Source organism: Chamaea fasciata, unplaced genomic scaffold, assembly GCF_029207755.1.
Source record: "Chamaea fasciata isolate MVZ Bird 193981 ecotype frontalis unplaced genomic scaffold, bChaFas1.0.hap1 SCAF_2, whole genome shotgun sequence".
NCBI classification, from domain to species: domain Eukaryota; kingdom Metazoa; phylum Chordata; class Aves; order Passeriformes; family Sylviidae; genus Chamaea; species Chamaea fasciata.
In genome coordinates this window covers 94258070-94284106 of record NW_027094087.1, presented here as the reverse complement: position 1 = coordinate 94284106, position 26037 = coordinate 94258070, and the positions used below count along the sequence as shown (strand labels likewise).

Here is a 26037-nt window from a genome sequence, read left to right as displayed (position 1 = left end):
AAAATATGTTTCTCTTTAATGCTCTGCTTGAGACCTTGTGATAGTTAAAGCTGTCACAACCATGCTCTTATGTGTGATTTATATTTTTCCAGTAGCAGCTACCAGCTATTGTCAGAATTTCCTCCAAAAATTATGTGTCCAATAGACTGCAGTCAAGTATGAGACAGCAAGTATGAGACTTGGATACGTGGACTGACTTCTGCAGTTTAGTGATCTCGTGAGAAATTTTATTGACTTTGAAAGGCTCTGGATCAATCTCTTAGTTTCTGCTCAAAGCAACTGCAGCCTTCCTTTAATTTTTAACACTGACATAGTGAAAGGCCAACATATTCATAGCTCATTCACTCATGAATATCTTTATTCTTCCAAGTAACAGCAGGGTAGAGAAAAGAAATTCACTTCTCAACCAGATAAATGGAAAGAGTAGAGATATTGTACTCATGACAATCATAAACTTGGGGTTGTTATGACCTGTAATCAACAGCATATGATACATTCTATTGCTATTGCAGGCAGGAGATCTGAAGATGACTGACAGCCTAGAGCAAGTTAGATCTAGCTGAAAACAGAATGTTCTAAACACAGAACAATGACTCTATATATAGCCCTACAGTGAGAGAAATCTTTTCATTTCTCCTTCCGATGGGAGACAAGAGAGGATTTATTTGACTTTTGGGAAGCTTTAGAATCTTCAGCGAATATTCCAAGACACTATAAACAATTTAGGCAACTTACTCATTTCATGAAATGGAGTTTAAATACATTTACCAACATATTGATTTCCTGCATTGGGGAAATGTGAGGGTTATTATTATTACTACTGTGTTTGTTATTTGCCTTGTTCAAGTAATTATTCGACACTGTCCACTGCTAATTTTAGATGACTCTAAATACAATAGATTCAGTTAGTACATGGAGTGGTTGATTAGCTGAGGATTGAGATAATCCATTGTCGTGCTTTAATGCTTCTTTTGTGGGTATTCCAGTGACCTCTCATAACTCTTAACCTTTATCTAACATTTGGTACGTGGTTCATTCAGCACAATAAAACTATAATGAATGATTAAGTTGTAATTAATGAATTTAACTTCTTGCATTTGACTCGATTCTTAATAGAAGCATTAAGCAAACTGCATTTATTTCACAAATGTCTTTTGAATTCCTTAAACTTAATCAAAAGGATTTAGGGGCACATTCTGATCTTTTATTTATGTTTTGACTTTAGGGTTTTTTTGATTTTTTTTTTCTGTGGTCTTCACAGACTATTTGAAGTTATAGGAAAAGAAAAATAAAAACAAAAACCAAAACTCTTACAATGCCAAATACATTTACCAAACCTTTTGTAAAACACCTTAAATCAAAATTTCAAGACTCAGTATGTCCTATTGCTGCATGAGCTACAGGACTTCACACCATTCAGCTCACAGTAATCTGGTAGTGAAGAGGGAAGTTGTACTGCAGGCTCCATTCCCCAGTTGTAGAGGGAACCTGGTTTAGTTTTCTGTCCAGAAAAATCCATTTAAACCCATGTCACTGCCTCTTTTGCTTCTAGAGATAAGGAATTGGGTTGATTATGAGGTTCCTATCAAGACAGGATCCCTTCTCTTGTAGTCTTCTCATGCACTCCCAACATAATAGTAATGCTTGTAGTGGCTGCCACTGTTTTCCCTAGAAAAGGAAACACATTTTTAAATATTTGCCTTTTTTATATACTTTGATTTTGGTAAACTGCCAAAACTTCCCTGAGAAGGGAAAACTGATAGTTTTAAGTGGAGCCTGGATAAGCCAGAACGGAATTTAATTAGATGAATAAAGGTTTCCAGTGAAAGACTTTTCTCCTCATTGAATTTGAGGGAAGAGGAATTGGAACCTTAGATCTAAGTTCTCCGCAATTTTCTCTTGTTGCTCTTTGTTACCAAAGTAAATTCTGGCTGTATTTAGATTGTGAACCTGGGACAGCATTTGAAACAATTGGGGCAGACTGGGCTAAAGACCCAGGTTGAGCCATGATCTGGAACGGCTAGGTAGTTACTTTCACGGCTTTCTGTTTACTCCTACTTAGAGTTATTTTATCTGTTGAAAGGGAATCCCACATACACAAAAAGGAAGAGAATTGTGTTTTTATTAGGAGACCTTATGATGTTGAAAACTGTGGGAAAGAAGGCGACAGAGCAATTATGCTGCAACATAAAGTGAAATTCTTGTGGGTCTCAGATGTGTTTATGTTTGCTCACAAGGTTGTGGTTGCCGAACAGAGACTTAAGTGTTTTTTCTCTTCTTGTCAGAAAGGCTAAAAGAGGTGTAAGGGTGCCTACATCCCGTTTCATATTCTGAAGTTCTTTGTGGTGCTGGAAGAAGATGGAGTTGTTTCTTTTCTGTTGTTCTGACTCTGTGACTTTCCACTGGTAGGCAGGTGATTCTGTATGATGATTTAAACCAATTAGGAAAGACTGACGCAATGCCAGAGAAACCCCAGCTAGCTCATGCTCCCTGGCACGCGCTGAGAGTGGCTGCTCCTGCACCAAATTGGGCTGGGGTAGCGGCAGAGCAGAGCTTCAAAATCTGGCAGCAGCACGACTGCTCTCAAACGGCAGGCGGTGTTGATGTGCTGTGGATCAGGGCAAAGAACAGGGAGAGGGTCTCTCGTGTGCTTCTCAAAGGATTTATTCCCCAAGGGGTGTAGTGATGAAAAAACTGAAAGCCTGTTTTTTGCACAGTCTTGTAAACAGGGAGAAACGAGGGGGAAGATACAATTCTTCAAGCAGTCAGGGATATAATGAGAAGGGGATTGAGTCTCAGTCTGACAACCTATAGGGAAGGCAAGGGGAGTGGAAAGTGTTACGTGGGCCAATGGAGTGTCGAAGAATTGGGGAGTTCCAGGGTGGAGTTTAGGCAGGGGGTAGGGACAGCAAAGATTGACAGGAAACTCTCTGGAACTAAGGGCAGGGATCTAGGGAAGATTGACATTATGTGAATGTGGATCTAGGGATTGAATGACAGCTGGGCAAGGGGAGGAGAAAATTTGGTGTAAAACCAAACATACCAGAGGGAAAACAGGAACGAACCATTCAAAAGGGTTTACAAAATATGAATAAAGAAAAACATACAACCACAAAAGACTTAAAATTTCTTCCCTTGTCTCTTGAGGATAGAACAACCCCGGGGATATAGGACTGTAGCAATTCTTGTGGTACTTGACTTGAATCAGGCTTTTGCTCAGTTTTCACAAAAGATGTTTACTTGAGATGTCAGAGATTATAGTTCAAGCTGATCTTTAGTTGCTAATATTAAATGATGCTGCTCCGTAAGGAGCAATCTTGATCTGAGTAATTGATGAAGTGATTCACTGGTATGAATTAGACATAACCAAACACTGAACATCTGCTATAACCTTTGCAACTGGAGCCTAGCTTGAGTCAGTCATGCTGATGGCATATTCCAACTTTCTTGAAAAATGTACATGTATTTACGGAAGAACAGAATAACTGGCGAGATTTGAAGGGATCTGTGGAGACCATTTTTTGTAATCCTATGCTCAATCAGACACAACTATAGGTGATTGTCCAGGACTGTGTCCAGACAATGTTTGACTGTCTCCAAGGAGGGGAATCCTACAACCTCTCAAAGTAACCTGTGCTACTGTTTGATCACCCTCACAACTGAAAAGCATTTCCTGATATCCTGTGTTTGTTTGTGCCCATTGCTTCTGTTCCTGTTACTGAGCACCATTCAACACCTGAAATTTTGAATTGAGAAAATATGAGATATATAGAGAAATCTGTTTAATCATTATTTGAATGCTTCTAATCACACTGTTTTTAAAAATCATCTTATCAGACTACTGTTGTACTTTGGGGTTTGTTTGTCTCTACTCCCCAGCTTCATCACAAGTTGCTTCTTGTGAAAATACTGTTCATTCTTTTTCCCAATAATTTTGAGACTAGTAAGGAGGTTGGAAAAACACATTTCTTGCAGACTAAATTGTGTGGGTTTTAGTCCATAAGTCAGTGTAGAATGTGGTTGTGTCTGTTTCTAGCTTGCGACAATAATCTCTACAAAGGTAATTACTGCTTAGAATAAAAAAATTATTAAGTAACTTCTGGAAGGAGAAGGTACAGTGACAGGGAAGGAGATATAATATTAAGGTAAACAAAAGGGTAAATGTCTAAATGATCTGAGACTGTAGTCCAGTGATGACACTTCTATACAATCATTGTGATTTGGGCATTTATTTTTACGTGATGATATAATGCAAAATGCAGAATGACTGAACTAATAACTTCATTGTCCGGTCTTTATATAATGCTTTCTACGAGGAAGATAGCCATTCTTACTTTATTTCATTTGTGATTACTAAATTTTAAGACATAAGGTTGTGTTAAAATTTCAGTTAGGTAATCTCAAAGTTTAGCAAGGTTTGTAAAGAGAGTTGCCATCACTCATTTTAGTAAAAAAATATATATATACTTAGATAAAATGTTGAACTTCTGGATGCAGAAGACGATTTCCTAAGGGACTGAAACCAAATTAGTGAAGTTCACACTGATAGATTGCTAGCAACAAATGTTCTAAGCATTACCTCCTCAGGAAATATAGATAGATCCTCTTTCTATCTCTAACACATTTTTCTACCAATTAGACAATTTGAGAGCCATTACTTCTGTAGCAGGCATAAATGCTGAGAAGGTGGCTCAATCATTTTTTAAAAAAAGAGGAAAGATAGGTTATAAAAAATGAAAGCTTCTCTAGAGAAGAGGAATAGAGACAAGAATAAGACTCAGGTCTCTGTGGAGTCTGTAATTTTAAGTGCTCCAAGGTAAGGAATTTAGTGCTTAGATGTATTTCAGAAGTGGTAGTCTGGGTGGAGAAACAGGAAATAGAGGAATGTTATAAAAAATTAGTTGTAACTAGTTTCCTTTCTTAAGAGATGGTGTGAGTTTATTCTGCTGCAGTGTTTGGTGTGGGTTTATCTTCATATGTTTGCTTCAATCCACATAGTTGTCCTGATGGTGACTGGGGAAAGATATATTATGGGCTTAGCAGATGCAGATTTTGGTGATTATGTTATGGATGGAATGATGACTGCTGAAAGAAGGATATGTTCCTCATTTGTCTGTCATTGTGGGTCCGGTCACGGTTGGGTTTTTCTGCCATGTGAACATTTCATTCACCTTGGTAACATTTGCAAGTATCATGGCATCATAGGATACAGAAATGTCAAAGGCTTCGCATGGAGGGCATCAGGACAGAGAGCCTGTCAGCCAGGACCTGTTCCCCCCAGTCAATAGCAGGACAGCCAAGGGCACCGGGGCAGCTTCAGCCCCGGGCATCAGGAACCTCTCTGGCAGGTTGAGGCCAGGCAGGGCCATCGGCTGACTATCTGCCCAGCTCAGCGGGGCCGTGGCAGGGCTGTGGGGAGCTGTGCCTGGCTCAGCGGGACCATGGCCGGGCAGGGCTGTGGGGAGCTGTGCCTGGCTCAGCAGGACCATGGCCGGGCAGGGCTGTGGGGAACTGTGCCTGGCTCAGCGGGACCATGGCCAGGCAGGGCTGTGGGGAGCTGTGCATGGCTCAGCGGGACCATGGCCGGGCAGGGCTGTGGGGAGCTGTGCCTGGCTCAGCGGGACCATGGCCGGGCAGGGCTGTGGGGAGCTGTGCATGGCTCAGCGGGGCCATGGCCGGGCAGGGCTGTGGGGAGCTGTGCCTGGCTCAGCGGGGCCACGGTCAGGCAGGGCTGTGGGGACCCGTGTCTGGCTCAGCGGGGCCATGGCAGGGCAGGGCTGTGGGGAGCTGTGCCTGGCTCAGCGGGGCCATGGCCAGGCATGGCTGTGGGGAGCTGTGCACGGCTCAGCGGGACCATGGCTGGGCTGGGCTTTGGGGACCCGTGTCTGGCTCAGCGGGACCATGGCCGGGCTGGGCTGTGGGGAGCTGTGCATGGCTCAGCGGGGCCATGGCCGGGCAGAGCTGTGGGGAGCTGGGGACCAGCCCTGCTGCAACATGGCTGGGCTGGGGCTGTTGAGGGTCCTGGGCCCCAGGTACGTCAGGACTGGTGGTGTCCTCAGGAGTGTGCTACGTTGAAGAGCTTTCTGAAAATGTTCATCCTGGAGAGGCAGTATAGACGGGTCACATTCTGTGAGACGACTTACTGATATTTTAGGTTCACTCAGGAGAACTGGTAAACACCATGGAGGTGAAAATGAGTAAGAGCTCGGTTTTCAAGAGAAAAAAGTCTCAGAACCTCTCTTTGCTGTCAGTCGGGCTCTTGTGCTTTGTATCCTTGGCAACTTTCAGTTACATCAACACTGAACTGTAATAGACTCCCTGTGCATGTTTTGTCCATCACTATTGTGTTTCAATAGTATAGGAATGGAAATTTATGCAGCTAGATAGGCAATTACTTAAGTGAAGGCAGAGTTTGATGCACTGATTTCACCTTGATAGCTGGGATTGCAATTTCTGTTACCTTACACTGCATTTTTATGGGGTGCGTGAAAACCAGCTCAGTGGCTTAACCAACAGTGATAGTATCTGACACATCATCTATGGAAAGCTAAAAACTTTTCCACTTATGAGAGAGTTTTCATGCGTGAGTTCTATTGAATGTATTTTAGTTATTCCAGTCTTTCTGGCTGTGAGAACTTTATGAGAATTTTTTTTTCCTGAATCACTACAGTCTTAAAAAAAAATCATAAGGTAGAAAGGTATATTTATCAGAGTTTGCTCATACATAGAGAGGCATATATAATTTCATCAAAGGTAATTGCTTTACCAGTAATAACTTTGAAGTGACAGAGATAATTAACATTACCTCGAACATAGCAAGAGCCTTGCTGTAACAGCTCTTTAAGTGCCTTTTCGTACATTTCTTGCTGTTAGTTTCAGAAACAGAAATAATATTAAAAGGCCCAAGGAGACTTAACTAGATACTTGAAGTGAAGACCAAAAGATGATCTGAACTCCATGCCGCTGGGTGGATTATTCTGTCTCCTATTCATCTTATTCCCTATCTGCAACCTCTGAATGCTGTACCTTGACAAGTTTGAGGGCTATTATGTGGAACTCTTGCTGCTCCATCTGATCTCTAATTTCAATATGTCTCAGTGTGGTCTTGAAGCTCTCTTTGTATTTTGTTTCTTTGACTTCAGTTTTGTCCTTAGTCTTTTTTTTTTTTTTTTTTTTTTTTTATAATTCAGATTGATCTTTCCCCCTCTGCTTTCTGTTGTCTTTCTTCTTTAGCTGTATCTTGTCCTCCTTTTCCTCCTCCTCCTTAATCTCAGGCTTGGCCTTTCTCTCATCCATGGCTTGAGATTCAACCTTTTCTTTTGACACAGGTCTGGCACTCTCCACTTCTCTTTGACCTTAGACTTAACATTTCTTATGTCCTCCGGTTTTTCTGTGTCTTGTTCTACATGCTTTTTTTGGCATTGTTACTTTCTGGCCTGGAGTTTCCCTAAGGGGATTTGTTGTTCCATTTGCCATTCAGAGTATCTTAACACGGCAAATTACTCTCTTCTGCATCTTCAGCATTTCTCTGGTCAGTGTTGCTTTTTTGGGCCTAGGCTTCATGAGTTTAATTATTCCTGACTTCTCATAGCAGTTTGCAAATTCTTCAGAAGATTTGCTTTGAATCTAATGTCTTTGTTTCCAGCCTGCTTTTTTTTTTTTTTTTTTTTTTTTTTTTTTTTTTTTTTTTTAGTTGTTTTTAGATTTGATTTGGGTCTGTTGTTTGTTTATAATAATTATTAGGTTTGTTTGGGAACTTTATTGCACCAATATTGTCATCCCTTCATTCTTTGTTTTGTAATGAAGTATGTATTATGTTCTATTCACGAGAAATTAATCAATGGTATCAATTAATCAATTAATCAATTGTATTAACAAAATTCATATCAAAATAATTTTGAAGGCAAGATGATGTCTCAAGAAATGTTAGTACTTTATGGAAAAAATAACCCTCACTGCAAATTCAAAAGTTGTTCCTAGCTGCCATCATGCCTTAGACACAGCTTTATTTCTCCTCTCCATCTGCATCCTGTGGAGATGGCCTCAGCCTTTCCATTTCTGTGTTACTGCTCCTTTGCTGCTGCCATTGCATCTTTGGTAACAGCCCATTTTCTCTGAAGAGCAGTCTCTGTTTATTGTTTGTGTTAGGCCATTCTGCCTACTTCCTCTGTTCATCTTTGGTCTCTGCTAGACTTTTTCCTGCTCTTAGACCTTGCCAAGATTTATACAATCCTAATCTTTCTTTTTCTTGTAGTTTCTCTCTGAAGCCAACCACCTGTTTTGTGGCATATTTTAATTATTTGTGGCTGAGGATACAGTTCCTCACCTCTGGCTTCAGGGGATTTTCAGTCTTTTTTCCCCTGCTTTCTGTGACTATTGCTACCACAAGGGTATCCTTATGAGACAAACAGAAATCAAATCTTGATGTACAGAAAGATTCAGAGGTTCAGTTATTAAACAGAAATAGATAGAAGAGAATCATGAGCAATGTATGTCAGAGGGAGAAAGAAGAAACACAGGTTTCACTTCTGTTTGTGATCTGCTTGAAGACAAGGACTGTAACTCAGAATATGCACATTGAGAGGGAGTGTATGGATGAGAGGCTTCCTGTCTTCTCGCGTGCTGCTTTTGATTAAAGTTGCAAAATGGGTCTGCAAGATGAGAGGTTTTTTCCTAGATGAATTTCCTCACTTTAGGCAGAGAGTTACTGCCCATTCAGCAAAGGAAAAGTTTCATTTCACTGCCTTTGCATTTTTTGGTACTTAATTATATTTGGTTCAAGTAAAGAAATTAAAGATATCACTACTCATTTCTTAGATATCTCAAAGTCAGCATTACCTCAGCTGGTATATGTGAAGAGTGGGTTGTTCATTTTCTAACTAGAAGCCCACACTCTTTGACTCATGAAGATTAATAAGTCTTCTACAATTCAGTATGCCTCCCCCCCCCCCCCCCCCCCCCCAAGTACAAAAGAAGCCTATGGTCAGATTTAGTTATTTTGCTTTCATGTACCTTAATTAGGATAAAAAATATTTTATTTGCCTATCTCTGATACTCCTCTAGCTGGTTTATATCTGTTTCCTGTTGTGAAATCTACCTCTAGCTAGCTTTCCTCTTCTGAACAGTGCCTTCCTTCCAAACTGTCCAGGCAATAAAGAGTTGAAATAGCAACATCTGCTTTCTTGATGTTTTGACTTCTGGACTATTAATGCTGAGGGAGTATCACCAGACTGCCTGCATGCGTTTACCCAAGCTCTCAGGCACATGGTGTGATTCTTGGGGTGTTCTGCATGGGACCAGAGTTGGTCTTGATGATCCTGATGGGTTCCTTCCAACTCAGCATATTCTGTTACCCATTGTTTAATCACTGATTTTCTTTTTATAGTTAAAAAGATTCAAAACTTTAATTGTTGTGAAATGTGTCGCTACAGATGAAATTTTTCAGTTTAACAGTGGGGAGAGGTTATTGTGAAATTTTTCAAAAGAAAGAACTTGGTATAAAACTGAATTGAAAGAAAAAAGTGTATAAACACTGTAAAAGTTACATGTTTAAAGATATATTTAAAAATGCGATGATTGAATTCAAAAGGGTACATTTTATAAGACATCATGAACCTATCTGCTCAATAGTAGATAATAGTCCAGTAATTGTGTTGAATAATTTGAGCATCAAAGAATAAATAAATAAATGTTTCTAGCTTATATTTAGGTATGGCCAGGAGCTGTCAGGTTTTTGGGAATAGCTACATAGAGTGGGTCATTATGTTCAAAACAAAACATATTTTTTATGAGAGAGAGATTTTATTTCTCAGGTAGACTAAGATAAATGTACATAATGACAGAATGCCAATACTACTGGGTTCTTGTTGTATCATCTATAAAATCAGAGACGGTTGTGGTAATTCTGAGAAATTACTCATGTAAGTAAGCTTAAACTGGGTGACATTAAAACCAGGGCCATTATAGCACCATCAGATTTAAGTTACAAATGCATCTGTGGAACGGTAAGCAAACCTGTTACAGATTTCACAAAAATATTCTTAAAGGGACTGCCAGGTTCCCATAATAGTTTTATTAAAATTTTGTGATTATGAGGAAATCAGTTGTCACAGATCTGAAGACAAAATAGCTCTTTAAAAAAGAAAAAAAGTATGTAGACAATGCCTATGTTTTGTTTTAGATTTGAAGTTTTAGTATTTTAATGTGCGCCTATCCTTCCTGATAGAAAGGAAGTATTAGCTGTTGCTTTTTTAAAGCAATTGACTATTGCAGAGATAAATTCTGAACATGATCTGTGAATAGAAATTGTGGTTCACTAAAATATATAAAGTTTAAATTATAACTTAGTCATCTACAATCAAATTCAATCTTCCAAGACCAACTAGAAGAAAGTGTAAGATAAAATGAAGGTGAAAAGAATAAACACATAGGTACTGAGCTAAACTTATGAAAACTAGTTCATAAATAGTGCTTTCTTAATTCTTTTTTATGCTTTAAAGCTGAGGACTATTTTGATACCATGGAGAGACAGTAAATGCAATCTCTGTTACTTTTACCAGTAAAGCTGAGTTCCTTTCTCTTTTTTCTCTTACCTTCCTGGAGCAGTAATTAAAAAGGAACACTGAAATAAAGAAATGGAGGTTTAAAATAACTGAGAAGGGAAGCTGTGTTAGCATTAGTGGATTTTCACTGCCATTGACAGCCATTCCTTAAGTCCTTCCTTATTTCTAATATCCCAGGTTTAATCACATACCACTGTTGGAGAATTGAAATGGCTGTCAAGCTACGTGAGCAGTGAAATCTCCAGTAAAAGTGGCACTGTCATATGGATATATTTAAGACATTACTATAGTTTGGAATTAAGATTGTCGTAAACTTCAACATCTGGGTCCTCAATGGGAGTGTATGAAGACCCACAGTGTTGCCAGTCTTCCCCTGCAGCAAGTGTCCAGATGGACACTTTGACAGTTTAGCTAGGGTGTTTCACACATTCCTTATTCATAAGCAATTCTGCTTTCCTTCATATTTCAGAATTTCTCCATTTCAGACGTGTATTCACATAGCCATCTACTGGTACTTACTTCCAACTTATAATCACTGTGTTTACACAGAATTGAAGCCTGTGTTTGCAGCTGTTACAACCAATTGCACTTACGGGGAGTGGTTTGGCTGTAGAGTCAAACCATTCATGAGGAAGTATTCCCTGTGATTCCGATTGCAGAATCTAGAATCTGTGCACTGATCAACTTAATCAAAATAAGAATAAATGATAAGAAGTGTCTTTAAGATCCATACAGAACAAAAATAGAGTGCATGTTTTCCTTGCAAAATGCATGCAGGGAATATAAATCCCATTAAAATCTGCTGACTTTCAAGGGAACAGAAATATTTAAGGTATTAACATCTTGAAAAGTATTAATTTCCTGAAATACCTTTCTTAACATTATTAGGGTGTGAGTTTTAAATCATAGTGTCCCAAGATACTCTTGACTGAACAGACTATTAGAAAATATTGGTATTTAATCTGTCTAGATCATCTATCTAAAATGGATAGATTGTTCAGAAATAGTCTATTCACTGAAATGCCATTTGAAATATAAACTTTAGTTTTGAATTACACATAGGAAAGAATAAACAGTAGTCAAATGGCTTTAAAGAATTTTTATTATTTATATTTCAATTAAATTGAATATATTTTAATATATTTGACTGTTCAAATTTTATATTCAGTATGTTTAACATATATTTACAGAAATATTTTAAACCAGAGTGTTTTGTCATGACTTCTTCTGTTTCTTGGATTTTGAAATATTCATTTGCCTTAGCAGGTTCTCTAAAATGTATACTTTTGTGATATACAGGTTTTAAGACAATTTTGTCTTTGTAGCAGTGTTCAATCTGCACAGAAAAAAAATGTTGCTAGTAATTTTTATGACAGAAATCAATACATTATATTTAATGTATTTATTGTGTGGTTGTTATTTTTGTGATTTCTCTTTTTGTTATCTTGAAAAAGAGTATTACAGAAGATTTACTAAGTAACCTCTTACCATTTGTGACTCATAAGCGTGCATTTCTTTTCTTCATTTACTGAAGAGCACTCTGTATTTTTTCCTAACAGGAAAAATTTCTGCTGTAACTAAAATGACATCATGCTGCCTCCTATGGGGGAATGTTGAAGCCTTTTCAAAAATACAACACAGTGGTAAGTACTAAAATTATGTTCATAACAATTCCTTTTTTCAGAAAAATATGTAAGCGGAAGAAAGCAAGTCTCTGTTGCTGGTGTTCTTAAGTTTGTTTGAAATATCTTTGCAACATATACATCCAGTTAAAATGTTTGTTTACCATGTGTTCATCCAAGGAGACATGGTGTACAGTGCATTCTAAGCATTAACACTGTTTATGTGCTTACTCATGATAAGCATGAATTGTTATTATTTTTCAGCTCTATAAATATTGAATGATACCAATCAGTTTGTGGTTAAAAGACATGAGATTTAACCTGGCTATTGTGACACTGCTACTCAGTAAGGTTTGGGGGGTCCAGGCCAAGCTGTACCAGATAGAGCTGACTGTCTTCAGTTTGCAAGACAAGGTTGTCTTACAGAGTTCTTAAAAGGTTGTACTAAAAAAGAGGCTTAGTTGCTGTTTCATATTTTTACCATAAATATCTATTTTTTCTCTCAGTTGTTAGCAAAATATGAGAGAACGTATTTTAATGTATAGTGTATACAGAAATAATACATATAGTTATAAGTATCTATATATATATATGCACACAGATTCATAAATATTCTTACTATATCAATATGAAATAGGTGCCAAGTGTTTAATTTAGAAATCTATGCATAGAATATATTCTATTTATAAAACACCTTAATCCAATTACTATTCTTTCATACTGTGCCTGACATACTGATTAATGAGAAGGGAATGAGATGTACAAGTGACCAGAAAAGTTTTTCTGGTGCACATTCTTCCATTTCTCTTTATAATAGCCATGAACTTCGAAGCAGATGTGACTTTTTCTGTAAGCATTGCACTAGCTGTAGTACAATGATATTTCCATTTCGCCTTGACACTGGGACCTAAATTCAAGGAGAAGGAATAATAATATATCTGGTGTGATAATAAAGTTGTGAATAAGCAATAATTCAAAGTGTGACAGGTTAGTTATGAGAATCGAGGGTACCACTATGTGAAGCGTAAAATTCAAACAAAGAAAATAACGGCTTTGAAAATTCCTATGATTTTTGCATCACTGAACCATGTTTATTCCAGTTTGTAACGATTAACATGTAATTGAATAAAACATACTTTATGAACAGGGGCCTGTTTAATACTTTAGCATCCACACTGATTGTGATAATAGCTGGACTCTTAGGAGTTATATAGTGAGTAGTACAGTATGCATGAGTGCCATACATAGAATTCAATTACTTACTCTGCTTCAGAGTACTCATGACATTTTTTTCAGGAATGAGGCAAGCAACTGCTATAAAGAAAACAAGACTCATATAAAGATGAAGTAATAACTTAATTTTTTTTGGAACTAAAAATCTATGATACATTTACTGTGTCTGGCACTAGAATAAGCCACAGCCATTGTTCCAAAAAGGGAAATGTTCATCTCTAGATCAGTCACAGTATGCTGAGATAGACCACAGAAGATGGGAAGAGGATTTTGAAGGGGAAACTGAGGGATGGAGGGATTTGAGTTTTCTCTGTTTTCTCAGCATTTTGTTTGTTCTTCATGATGCACAGCAGGAAAGTCAGAGAGAAGAGGAAAAGAAAGCAATCAAGATTAAAACAGAAAAGTGAGATGGAACCTATTGATGTCAGGCTTTTAACTCAGACTGCAAGTTAGTGAACATCAGAAGCCAGCTGTGCCTTTTGAAAATTTCCTTGTTCATAAGAGGTGATAATTGGACTATCCATTAATGAAAAAAAACAAGAAAAAGAGGTTAGAAAATGAAGTTATAAATCAGCAGAAAATTTATTTCCGCTTCTGTGCTTGCTAATTTTCTGAAGTAGCCACAAATATTTGTGTTCAACTGAGGTACTCCAAAATACACAATTGAGATACAGAAATATTTTTTAATTTCTTAGTTTGTCTAGAAAAGATTTGTATTGAGATTTTTTTCAGGAGACAAATAAAAATGGATCTGAAGACCTTCAGGATAATCCATAATCCAAGCCAAACTAACTTTGAAGTTGTATTTTCAGCAGACAATAGGGATCCATTTGGATGAACAGAAGAACAAAAAAATTCAAAAAGATAACTAGGGATGGTAGCTTAAACTTGTATGTAGATTGTATGACTTTGGCTATATTGTACTCTTATATTTAAGAGAAATGCTGAAAGAAATCCTTACATCTTGAACACTTTAACTGCTTACTTGCTACCTTTCTCATTCGTAATTCCAGATAAAATTCTTCAACATGATAAACCCATGATCTTTCTCCAGAACAGAAAACATCAATTTATGTTTGGAGTATGTGATACGTACATCCTGGCAGTGTACAATATAGTATTTAAAATTGAAGCAAACAAATGGCCCATGCTTTGTCCTCAGATTTCGATCTTGCATCAGAAGCCTGAACGAGTTTAAATGGTGGGATTTCGTTCTAGAATCCCAACCTGACAGCTGAATGTGCAGATGGAGCCCTGTGGTAGTCTGTGAAGTGCTGTGTCGTTTCATTGATGTAGCCACATACTGTCAGATTCTTGATCATGTTCTCAGACTCTGATCAAACCTTCTGTCTTGTATCATTTATGGTAACAAATGTGAGGGAAAAATAAAGCCTTTATATTAGAAGTCAGGAATAAATTGTTCCAGTTTTAGTCTTGGGAGTTTTAGGAAACAGATCAACTCTTTATTCTCTGAGGAAAATCAGAGCACAATACAATTCTCATTCTTAGAGCTGTCAGCTCTCCTCAGCTTACTTTTCAGCTCTTGGGATTCAGATAAGAATCTTTTCCTTCCTCTTGTCAGGGTTTATGGCTATACATGAAAGTACTCTTAGCTGAGCATTCCAACCTCTGGTTAAGCAGCGTCTTCAACTCCTCCAGTTTTCTTTTTAGGCTCCCACTGATTTTATACTCTAAGGTGGAAGAAAAATGCTCCCCACATTTTTTCTGTCTTGATGAAATATCTGCACAATTTTAGCATGGAAATCCATCAGTTATGTAGGCTCCTAAGACCTGTGTATGATACATAGGCTCTGCTGACATTATAGTGTGCATTCTTTCTACCAATTCACTTAATTTTAAAACACAAGGAAGGAAAGAAGGAAAGAAGGAAAGAAGGAAGGAAGGAAGGAAGGAAGGAAGGAAGGAAGGAAGGAAGGAAGGAAGGAAGGAAGGAAGGAAGGAAGGAAGGAAGGAAGGAAGGAAGGAAGGAAGGAAGGAAGGAAGGAAGGAAGGAAGGAAGGAAGGAAGGAAGGAAGGAAGGAAGGAAGGAAGGAAGGAAGGAAGGAAGGAAGGAAGGAAGGAAGGAAGGAAGGAAGGAAGGAAGGAAGGAAGGAAGGAAGGAAGGAAAGAACTCAGTTTAAAATTCTTCCCTTTTATGAAGATGGGAGCTGTGTTTTCCATACTGAAACATGAGTGATAAGCAAGAGCAACTAATGAAGTTACCAGTTGAACCCAGACTGATGGTCTGGTCATGTCATCAGTTAATTGAGGCCGATGCTCAACATTTTAGTAGGTTTCCAAATTGGAAACTGTGTCTTCTTCAATAAATTCCAGTAGCATAAATTGAACTTAACACCTACTGTTTGGAAATTTAACCAGACTTTAATGAGAGTTTGTCTAAGATTTTGTTGTAGGATGTTCCACATCTCTCTATGCATCTACAAATTTGTTTCCAGGGAGAGTATTCTAAATTCCTAAATCTGGTGTAGTTAACTGTTTCTCAGTTGATCTAGAAAAAATAAGTTGCATCATCTGCTTTGCTGTGAGATGCTATTGGTAAATCTAATCTTAAGAATTACATTACATCACTCCACATCAATATCAATCCATGATATTAGGGTGTGTTTTCCATTAGAGGTAGAGACATACCGTGAATAGTGGAATCAAAATATTCAGATTCTCTAATGAATATAAATAATTCCTTGCTTCCATTTGAATTTGAAATGATGTATCCATAAATTTTTCAATCCAATATTTAGTTATTTATTTCAGTATGACTGACCTAAAGTATCTAAAAGTAGGTAAACTCTAATGATCTTCACCAATATATGAATTTCTTAAGAACCCAAGAGAAGGATGGAAATATGAAGTATTTTTCAGCCATTACTGACATATAAAATAGCAAACACCAAAACTTTCCACGTCATTAAATTTACTTTCAGGTGGCAATGTAGTTGGGTAATTTTAAAACTTCTACCTAAGTTCATTAGCTTTATTAAAAGCTTTGGGAAGGTAGTTAAACAATTTTATAAAAATATGGGTCATGATTGTCTTAAATCTTTAAGACTCATACACTCTGTTCTTATCTAAGTAATGCTTCCAGAAATATAATTGATTTTGTTGAAAATTAACTTGAACATAACACTACACAAAGTACTGTACATCAATAACAGAGAATGGTTAAGGTAGTGTAATTTCAACATTATACAGACTTCATGTGTAATGGGAGTTCACTGAATCAGAATATCATGAACAATAAGTAAACATGAAATAAAAAATAATCACACTGTTTTGCACAGACAGCTCATTTGAAGTTCACTCATGTTCAATTCAAAGAACTGGAGTGCAAATTTTACTATCTCGGTGTTTAAACTTGAAACTGTTGTATCACTGTGACTAATATAATTTAAATCTACTGTATTGAACAACAGGTAATGATGTTATCTCTATTATATCTGTTTCTATAGACTCTTAACTCTTAAGAGAAGTCCATAATAACTCAGTGTTGTTGTTTGTTTGTTTTCCTAAGAACAGTAAAGCTTTTGAGAACAAGATTCCAGTGTAAATGAGTTACAGGCAAGCAGTTTTCCTCTTCCTGTCAAGGTTCAAAACACACTGCATCTTCATTTTTAACCACACAAGCAGTTTGGTTGTTTTGGACAACTCAGTAGTTGACGGGAAAGGAAGACCATCTGTATCCGTTAATAAATATCTCTGTACCTGTTGTTCAGCAGTTGTCTCCCTCTGTTTTCATATGAAGGTAATAGCTCTGTATAACTGCAAAATCTTGTGTTCTCCTGGTGTCTCCATGACATAATTTGAGCTCTGCACCTTGAAGTTTATTTTAGAAAAAACTGAGAGAAGATGACTTCTGGGATCATAAACTCCATCTTCTATAACACGGGATGGTGATATCACACAATGCTTTTTATACATGTTGTAATCTAGGTTTTGAAACCAAGGGCTACATTGATTACTGGTGGAAACCAGTAATGAATGATGTCTCTCAAAGGTTCACACTGGGATGATGCCATTAAATATCTTAATCAGTAACATAGGCAATGGGATTAAATGCACCCTCAGCAAGTCTTTCACTTGAGGAAAGAAATGCCATTCAGAGCTACCTCAACAGGCTGGAGGAGTGGGTCCATGAAAACTTAATGAAGTTCAGCGAGATCACAGTAAGGTCCTGTCCCTGTGTCATGGCAATATCTATTACCATTAGTGGCTGGAGGGTGAATGGATTAAAAGTAGCCTTGCAAAGAAGGACTTGGAGGTTCTGGTGGATGAGAAATTTTTAATGAGTGAGCAATGCATGCTTGTAGCCCAGAAATCGAACTGTTCCCTGGGCTGCATCAAAAGAAGTGGCCAACAGGTTGATGGAGGTGATTCTGCTCCTTTGTTCTGCTGTGATGAAACTCCACCTTGAAATGCTGCATCCAGCTCTGAAGTCCTCAACACAAGAAAGAGATGGACATGTTAGAGTGGGTACAAAGGATGGTCACAAAGACGATCAGAGGACTCGAGAACCTTGCCTGTGAAGACAGATTGAGACAGTTGGAGTTGTTCAGTCTGGTGATGGGTCTTATGAGACCTTACTGCAGCCTTTCAATTTATAAAAAAGGAGTGATAAGAAATATGGAGAGAGACTTTTTATCAGGGCCTGTATTGACTGGGAGCAAAGAGGAATGGCTTTAAACTAAAAGAGCATAGATATAGAGGAGTTCTAAGGAAGAAGTTCTTGTGAGGATGGGGAGACACAGAAACAGGGGTCCCAGAGAAGTTGTGGATGCCTCATCCTCAGAAGTGCTCAAGGCCAGGTTGGGTGGTTTTGAGCAACCCGATCTAGTGTGTGGCATCCCTACTTATGACAGGGAGGTTGGAACTAGATAGTCTTAAAAGCCCCTTGCAACCAAACCCATTTTATAATTTTATGATATTTCTGTACAATATCATACAGTGATCGTCTATGTGTGTTTATAAAACATGTAAGAGTATTAAAGTAAATGGCTGAGTATATATAGAATGGATCAATTTTGACACTCATATAGATGGCACTAAAGATAGTACTGTATGCACCTTGGCATCAGAACTAGAATGTGGAGATAAAGTAGAAAACCAGTAATAAATGGAGTCACATTCTGATTTTTTTTCTGATTTTAAAAGACATTATATCACACTGAAACCCTTCTGAATGGTGCCCTCAGCGTAGCTGTTTGCAGCTGATTTCGTAGTTGTGTGCCCTAGCCATAGTAAGAGATTTTTTATCAAGCAGGACATCAGAAGGATTAAGGTTTTTGGTTCTTTCAGACACATTTGGGTTTTGAAAAATAGGCTTTTAGTACAGTCTTAGGAAAAAAAAACTTCCAGCACCACTACAGAAGGCCTGGATATCCCATATATTCTATGTCATATCTGTTAAAATACTGAATTATTTCCATTCTGTGCTAAATGCGAGCAATCCACCACAATTATGCTAATCACTGCCCTGAAAACAAATTGATACATCTGTTGAGTGACTAGGGAAGATGATGGCATGCTTCTTTTTTGAAAGGAAAAAAAGATGTTTTTGCCAGCAGGAAGCCAAACTGCTTGTAGAAATTACTTAGAATTGAAAATCACTATTTGATTCTGAAGGTAAATATGTTTGTTTGTATATATGAATATAAAATACATTTAGCTTTAATTGCATGCCAGTTTAGACACAGATACCTGGTATTGTACAGAATATTTTTAGAACTTTTTTATTATTTTCTATTGATTTTGTGCAAAATATGTACATATACATATACATACACACACACATAGTATTTTCTACTGGATCTTAAGCATGGAAGTTGAAAGTATCTAAACCACTCTTTCCACCAGGTTTGTTATCAACACCCTCCACACATTTCCTTTCATATATACTGCTTTGCATTCAAGTTTTCTTTTCCAAGAAAAAAGCCAGAGAAAGAGAACACAGCAAAAATATGGTAATATTGTTATCCACGATTTAAAAAAACCCTCAGAATATCTGAGTTTAGGTAAAACTACTCAGGTTAAGCAAAAACATTGTCAGCTTTCATTACAGGCTCTAGTTCTTATGAAGATGTATGAAGTAGTGCTATTTTTTTTTCACCTGTCTGCAGCTGTATTAATAGCAATGGAGATTTGCGTTTCTGTGCTCACAGCATGAACATAGATTTAAAGATTACATAACTATTCACAGAATGTGAGAAAAAACAGCCTGAATTTTTATGTTTCAATATGACTTCAGGAAATAACTGAAAAAATTGGGTGCCTAGTTATAATCTTAAAAAGCTGCATTTTTTCTTTGTGTAAGAAATCAATAACCTGCAACCAAATATCTATTAAAATTGTTGTTTGTCTCTTCACAATGGAAACAAAGCTCTTTTATCTGGAACTAAATCACACATTTAATTCTAATGTAGTTTGCAGTCAATGGAGGTAATTGTACTGAGATATTTTGTTACTTCTATCATTTGAGGCTTTTTGCTTGGCTTTAGAGGTGTGTAGGTGATATTTCCTATGCTGTATTGTACCATTGTGACTGCTGTTACTGGTAGACATATGTCATGAATTTGATTCGTAAAGATGAGATGCAAATCCTTGAAAACTAGCTGTGAATAATGAGATGCAGTCTATTCTTACTTGAACAGTGTCACCAGACCCGGCTGCAGGTATCCCTCCTCTAGCAGAGGGGTTGGACCAGATGAACTCCAGAGGTCCCTTCCAATTTCAGCCTATCTATGAACCTGTGATCTTCATTTAAGAGCAATTAAATTTTTCTATCCATGGATTTAAAATAACAGTATGACCCTCTCACTTTCATTATATGGAAGTATTAAAAAGAATGGAAAAAACCCAAAGCAATTCTATTACAAGTTTAAGTAATGATGCTGAGTCACTTGAAAAATTAGGTTATGAATAATTAGAGACTTAGCGTTTCTATTGTTAATACAGTTCTGTTTAAAGGAAGAAAGTTAAAAGAAATATACTATATTTGACCAAATGAAACAGAAGTAAATACTTTAAAGACTACTGAAATAGTGTTTATTTCATGTTTTTAATAAAGTATTGGTGAAATACAACTCACTGAGTGTCATGGTGTGAGGCTAAAGTGCAAAGTTCAAAAAATGGCAGTACTATAATCTGTTTTTTGTTGGAAGCCATCAAAATTAAAATGTATAAACAGTGAGGTAAGAAGCTACATAAGGGTACAAGAAATTCATATCTGATATATTTAGCATCAAATGTACATTAATTTGAGATCAGAATTCATTAAAGCATATGTATCTGAAAAAAAAACTTTTAGGATGGTGCAGTAATTAGGCAATCTGAGTTTACTAATTAAGAAATCAGGAGTTTCAATAGATGAGGTTGACAAAGGAAATGGATGTATTAGAATTTCACCAATGAAAATTGAAGCTGGGACAGAGCAATCACAGCAATTACACTAACAGGTCTTGGCAGCTTCATTGTCTTTTGGAATATGGATTTTCAATGCTTTTAAATATTAGTATAATATTAGTGCAACTTTCTCCGACCTTTTGAAATTTAAATTTTACCACAGTATGCTATGAGGATAACTTTAAAAAAAGGAGTTCAAGAGTTATCAAAACATGTGTTGACTTAAAAAAAAAAACAAAAAAAAAAACAAAAAAAAACAAGCAACAAATTGGAACTCATTTGGTACAGAGGATTTTTTTCTGTGAAAAAAAATGTCTCATAGTAAACTTAATTTATTCCTTAGCTGAAGAATTTTTCCCTGTAGCTATTTATGGTTTATCATTTGAAAGCTATATGCTGGAAATCATCAAAATCGGAAAAAATAAATGCCTCAATTTCTTTTTTGTTTGAAACATGAAGTGAGTAATCAATATTGCCAGAATAAGGCAACAACCCTTAACAGTTTGTATTATTGGCAGTGTAGCTCCAATGTCCAGAAATACAACCATTTTCGTGTAAGACTTTAGGAAAGGTAATTGTTGCAAATATGCTGAAATTCAGGGCCAGAGAAATAATGAATCAGGACTTCTGGATGGTTATCTTCGATACCTATAGAAGACAATATTAAATTCCTAAAAAGTGGTTAGCGCCTTGCCAAGGTGATAGCTGTATCATCCTTTTGAAAGGTGGACTTCAAGGAGCAGCAACTGTCTAAATAAAGGCAAAAAGGAGATTTGATTTGCTTGTTCTGAGAATCAATAAGAATACCGCTGAAAAAACATATGTGCACTTTCCCACCGTTTAAAAAAAATATATACAGCTACAAGCAAGACCTTTAGATGATAGATCTTTTTCTCTCATGCCAAAGAAGGCATTATGAAAGGAATTATTTTGAAGAATAAAGTGTAAGTCTGATCACACAGGAATTACTGACATATCTCCAATATGAGCTAGAATAATCTTCTCCTCTGTCAAAGGGATTTAATTGTCTGCCCTGACCTCCATCTGTTCTATTAATTGACTGCATCAGTTTGTGGTAGATATTTTTGGTTGGTATTATGTTTTATTAGTGAGATTTCTTAAGATGATATAATAGAAGCACACAGGAAGCTGTAACTCCTGCCATGTGACAAGGTATATTTTTTCGCAGTCCTGACCTAAATCAGTTGACCGAGGGCAGGAAAAAATAGATCAGTCCTTCCTACTAAACCTGGCAGCTGCAAATTTTCTTCTGTGTTTTGTTATTTTTTTTTTTTACTGCAATGTCATCCCATATGGATATGATACAAGAAAAAAAAGGAAAATAAAACCAATCCAAAACCAAATAAGTAAAGAAAACCACAAACCCTTGACAAAATAAATGAAATAAATTTCTTCTACACATTAAAATCAATTTTACATTGACTTATTTGATGGGCATATTATTTTTCCTGTATAAAAAAGGAAGCTAAAAGCAGATGACCTGGGAGACAAAAAGAGTCACAGGAAAGAATTATGATTTGGAGAAAAGAACATGATATCAGGGTGCACTCTATGACAAAGATTTGAGAATTAGAACTGAGAAGGCTATGTGCAAAAGAGAAAAAGTATACAGGGTAATTTTGTGTAAGAGAACTTTTTCAAGCAGGGAGGAGCAAGAGTAAGATGGGTCTTGAAAAGGTACCAAGGCATAATGTTTTGTCATGGAATTATATTGTTTAAAAATATTTTTCCTCATGTTTTAAAATGCCCATGTAGTTTTACAGTCTTTTGAAAGCAGGTAGAGTGTGCTAAAAAATAAAATGATAATAATAATAATAATAATATTTTATGGGTCCTTTTAGAAAGTAATTCATAAATGGTACTTATTGCAACCAAAAGTCATGGGAAACATGTTTTTAAAAAATGAATAGCCCAAATATTTCTAACATAATACTTCTTTTCCATAAGCCTATCAGTTGTATGTTTGCAAAGGTTAGTATCAGGTGAAGATGGCACAAATAGATAAACATGTTCTCTGAGATATGATTTTACACCAGGAAAGATTCATTGCAACAGTTTTTAAAATTACTTGAATATGGCTATGGGAATAATAATATTAATGGCAACAATAATAAAAACAGTCCCAGAAAATAAAATTAATTGAATGGTAGGTGAGAAAATATGTGAATTTTAGTCTTAACTTTGTATACTGAATTTCTTGCCAATGGATGCTACATCACTTTGGATAAATTATCAGCACAATTAATGATAGAACAGAAAAAAAACCTTTTAAGAAACTCATAGCAGAATAAATTCTTCCTGATTTTAGTCATGAGGACTTTGTTAAGGTATGAAACAAACAGGAAAGTTACAAGGTTTTCAACTCTGTGGTTATAAAGATAATTCTCTATGTATTGGTAAGAGGTAAAAGAAAGAATCATCTTGCCACAGGTTAGGACAGTTATCTGTCTAATCAAGGCTAATCACTTGGGCTTCTTCAACATAATCTTCAGGATGCTTTCATGGTGGTTGACTTCAACTAATATTTAATGTCAAATCTCTACATTACAGTAGGAAGAACTGCTGCTTGAAGTGTATGCTTCTGGTAAAGACAGTCCTTCTGACTTTTTCATATACAGTTTGGGTAATGAACGTGAGCTTTAGTATTTGTTTCCAAGGTACCTATTCATTGTGCTAGGCAAAGATGGAAACATTCCAATAATTGGAGTGAAAGGATGAACAGGAGGAGAAATGGTAACTTCTGTGGTTTTTTGTTGGTTTCCATTTCCTACTCAGATACAACCCTACACATTACAAAGCACATATGATATATTGCATTAAATTTCTGAAAACCCTTTGATGCAAGAAAATATAATTAACTACATGAGATGACTTTGAAGTTTCCTATGTAGGAGAATGATAGGGACTGTCATGCAGATAATTGTGAGATTTTTTTTTTTTCCTAAGAGAAAAAGTCACATATTATTCTAGGTTTTCTCTTGGAATTGTTAATAGACCATGAAAAATGGTTTGATTTTTATCATTTGGGGTGTAGGATTTGAAATGAAAGACCTTTTTAACTTAGCAGAAAACTACCTGCAAAAGATTTGATACATTTTCCAAGCTTAGCTTTCCTGCTTTTTTGGCATGTTCATCAGTGGGGAGGAAAGATATCTCTGATTCTGTCCATGGGGTTATACCTTAGTCAATAAAATGGTCCAAGTCTTGTTCTCTGCCCCTGAGGCCACATGACATGGCAGAGCTTGCATCTCTATAGTGAAAATCTTTCTATCTAAAAAGAAGTAAAAATGACCTGTCTGTTGAGGAATACCTCTGTCATTTCCTACTCCGTGTTTGTGCCTGTGCATTGGCTGGGAGGTATGAATACTGGGGCAGGACAGTGTTGGAGTCCATGCTCTAGCCCTATCTAGTTTACTGCTTAGACCCTGAATTCCAGTGCTCACTGTATTGGCCTGAAAACAGTTTGAGACATGGATCCATAGTGGGACTTCTGTGTGGTAATGTCATGCTTAGCTTTTAGGGGTCCATAGTATGTACTATAATTCACAGCTCCCAGTAGTTACGTCAGCTAGAAAGTTGAGAATTTCATTCTTCCTTATTGAATTCAGCATAGACAGGACAGTATGCTTACTGTATATGCCACAGACTCTCTTCTAGGCAAGGTTAAACTGTGTTTGCCAGGAAGATGGGAAGGCAGCAGGCAGCACAGGAATAGTTTCATTAATGTTGTTAAAATTCATAGAATAATAAAATGTTTTTAGTTGGAAAGGACTTCTAAGATTCAGCACTGCCACACCCACCCCTAAATTGTGTCCCTAAGTGCCACATCCACATGCCTTTCAAATGTCTCTGGGGATGGCGATTCCATCACCTCTGTGGGCAGCCTGTTGCAGTGCTTAGCAACCCACTCAGTGAAGAAAAAATCCTAATATTTAATCTAAACCTCCTCCACTCCAACTTGAGGCCATTTCCACTTGTCCTATTGCTTGCTATTTGTCTGTTATTTTCTGCCCCCCACCTTGCTCAAGCATCCTGTCAGGTATTTGTAGAGAGCAATTAGGACCACCCCTAAGCTTCCTTTTCTCCAGGCAAAATGACCCCCGGTTCCTCAACCACTCTTTGTGTGACTTGTGCTCCAGCCCCTTCAGCAGCTTCGTTGATTTAGCAGCATTGTTCTAGTGAGTGATTCTGGTGATCCCATTTCTTGCAACATCTTGTGGAGGCTTATTTTGCTGAGACACATTCTCACCTGTTAAATTTAAAGGGTTCGAGACAGCATTTAGCCCACTAAGTTAGGAGGAGAGCCATACAGGAAGAGAAGCTGGAGGACACTCTTCTTGTGCTGTTGAAGTTGTCCACTTTCAAACAAATAAAGAAAACCTAAGGGTAAGGTTTACTTGATGAAATTAGACGGTGCAAAAGCATAGTAAAGATAATTTCCAGTCACAATTTTTATTTTATGAAATAATTCTCCTAAAAAGTGCATAAGGCTTGCTTGAAAGTGAGAATACCTGTCCACGAAAATTTGTACTTTATGGGAATCCTCTGTTAGAGTTTTCTCTTAGTCCAAGAGTGAAGAATCTCTTTTGGTTCAGGAAGAATGCTTCACAGAGTCCTCGTAGCTTATTTGAAAGCTGATGTTTGTGACTTGAAAGAGGGAGTAGGGGGTTTAGATTTCTTCAGGTTACTGAGGGTAGCCACTCAACTTCCTCATTTCCAGAATGAATGTGTAATTGTGACATTATCATATGAATGAAGGCAGTATCACCACCTGGTAACTGAACCAGGTAATGCAATGAAAATGTCCTGCCTGTGTCTCCTGTGTAATTAAGTTCTAAGAATTTGTATAATAAAGCAGCAACTTTTTTTTGCCACATAATATGTTAATGGTGGGGGTGCGTGTTGTGTTTGTGTTTGCGTGTGTCCACATGCCCAACTGGTTTAAATTGCTTTTCCAGCCCTGTTTCCGGTTTTTGTAACTCTTTTAATTTTTCCTCTTCTGAGACTAGAATGCCTAGAGGGAGATATCAAATTCTAATCATTAAATAGCCTCAAGAGATCAAATTGCATATCAATCAGTCCCTTAGACTGTTTCTCAGTTGGTTCAGACAAGAGTTTTAGTTTCTTTCATCCTTGATAAGGGCACACACTTCAGTTCAATGGTGAAGACAAGAAAGGACTGAGAC

The 26037-nt window shown here is 37.0% G+C and overlaps 1 protein-coding gene across 3 annotated transcripts in view; it reads left to right on the top strand.

Moving 5' to 3' along the window:
• Positions 1–26037, top strand: part of NLGN4X (neuroligin 4 X-linked) — a 157103-nt gene that overhangs the window by 18045 nt on the left and 113021 nt on the right. For all 3 annotated transcript variants that reach the window (XM_066176783.1, XM_066176781.1, XM_066176782.1), the window contains exon 2: positions 12122–12205. The gene's annotated coding sequence lies outside the window, so the exon portion shown is untranslated. The remainder of the gene's footprint in view (positions 1–12121; positions 12206–26037) is intronic.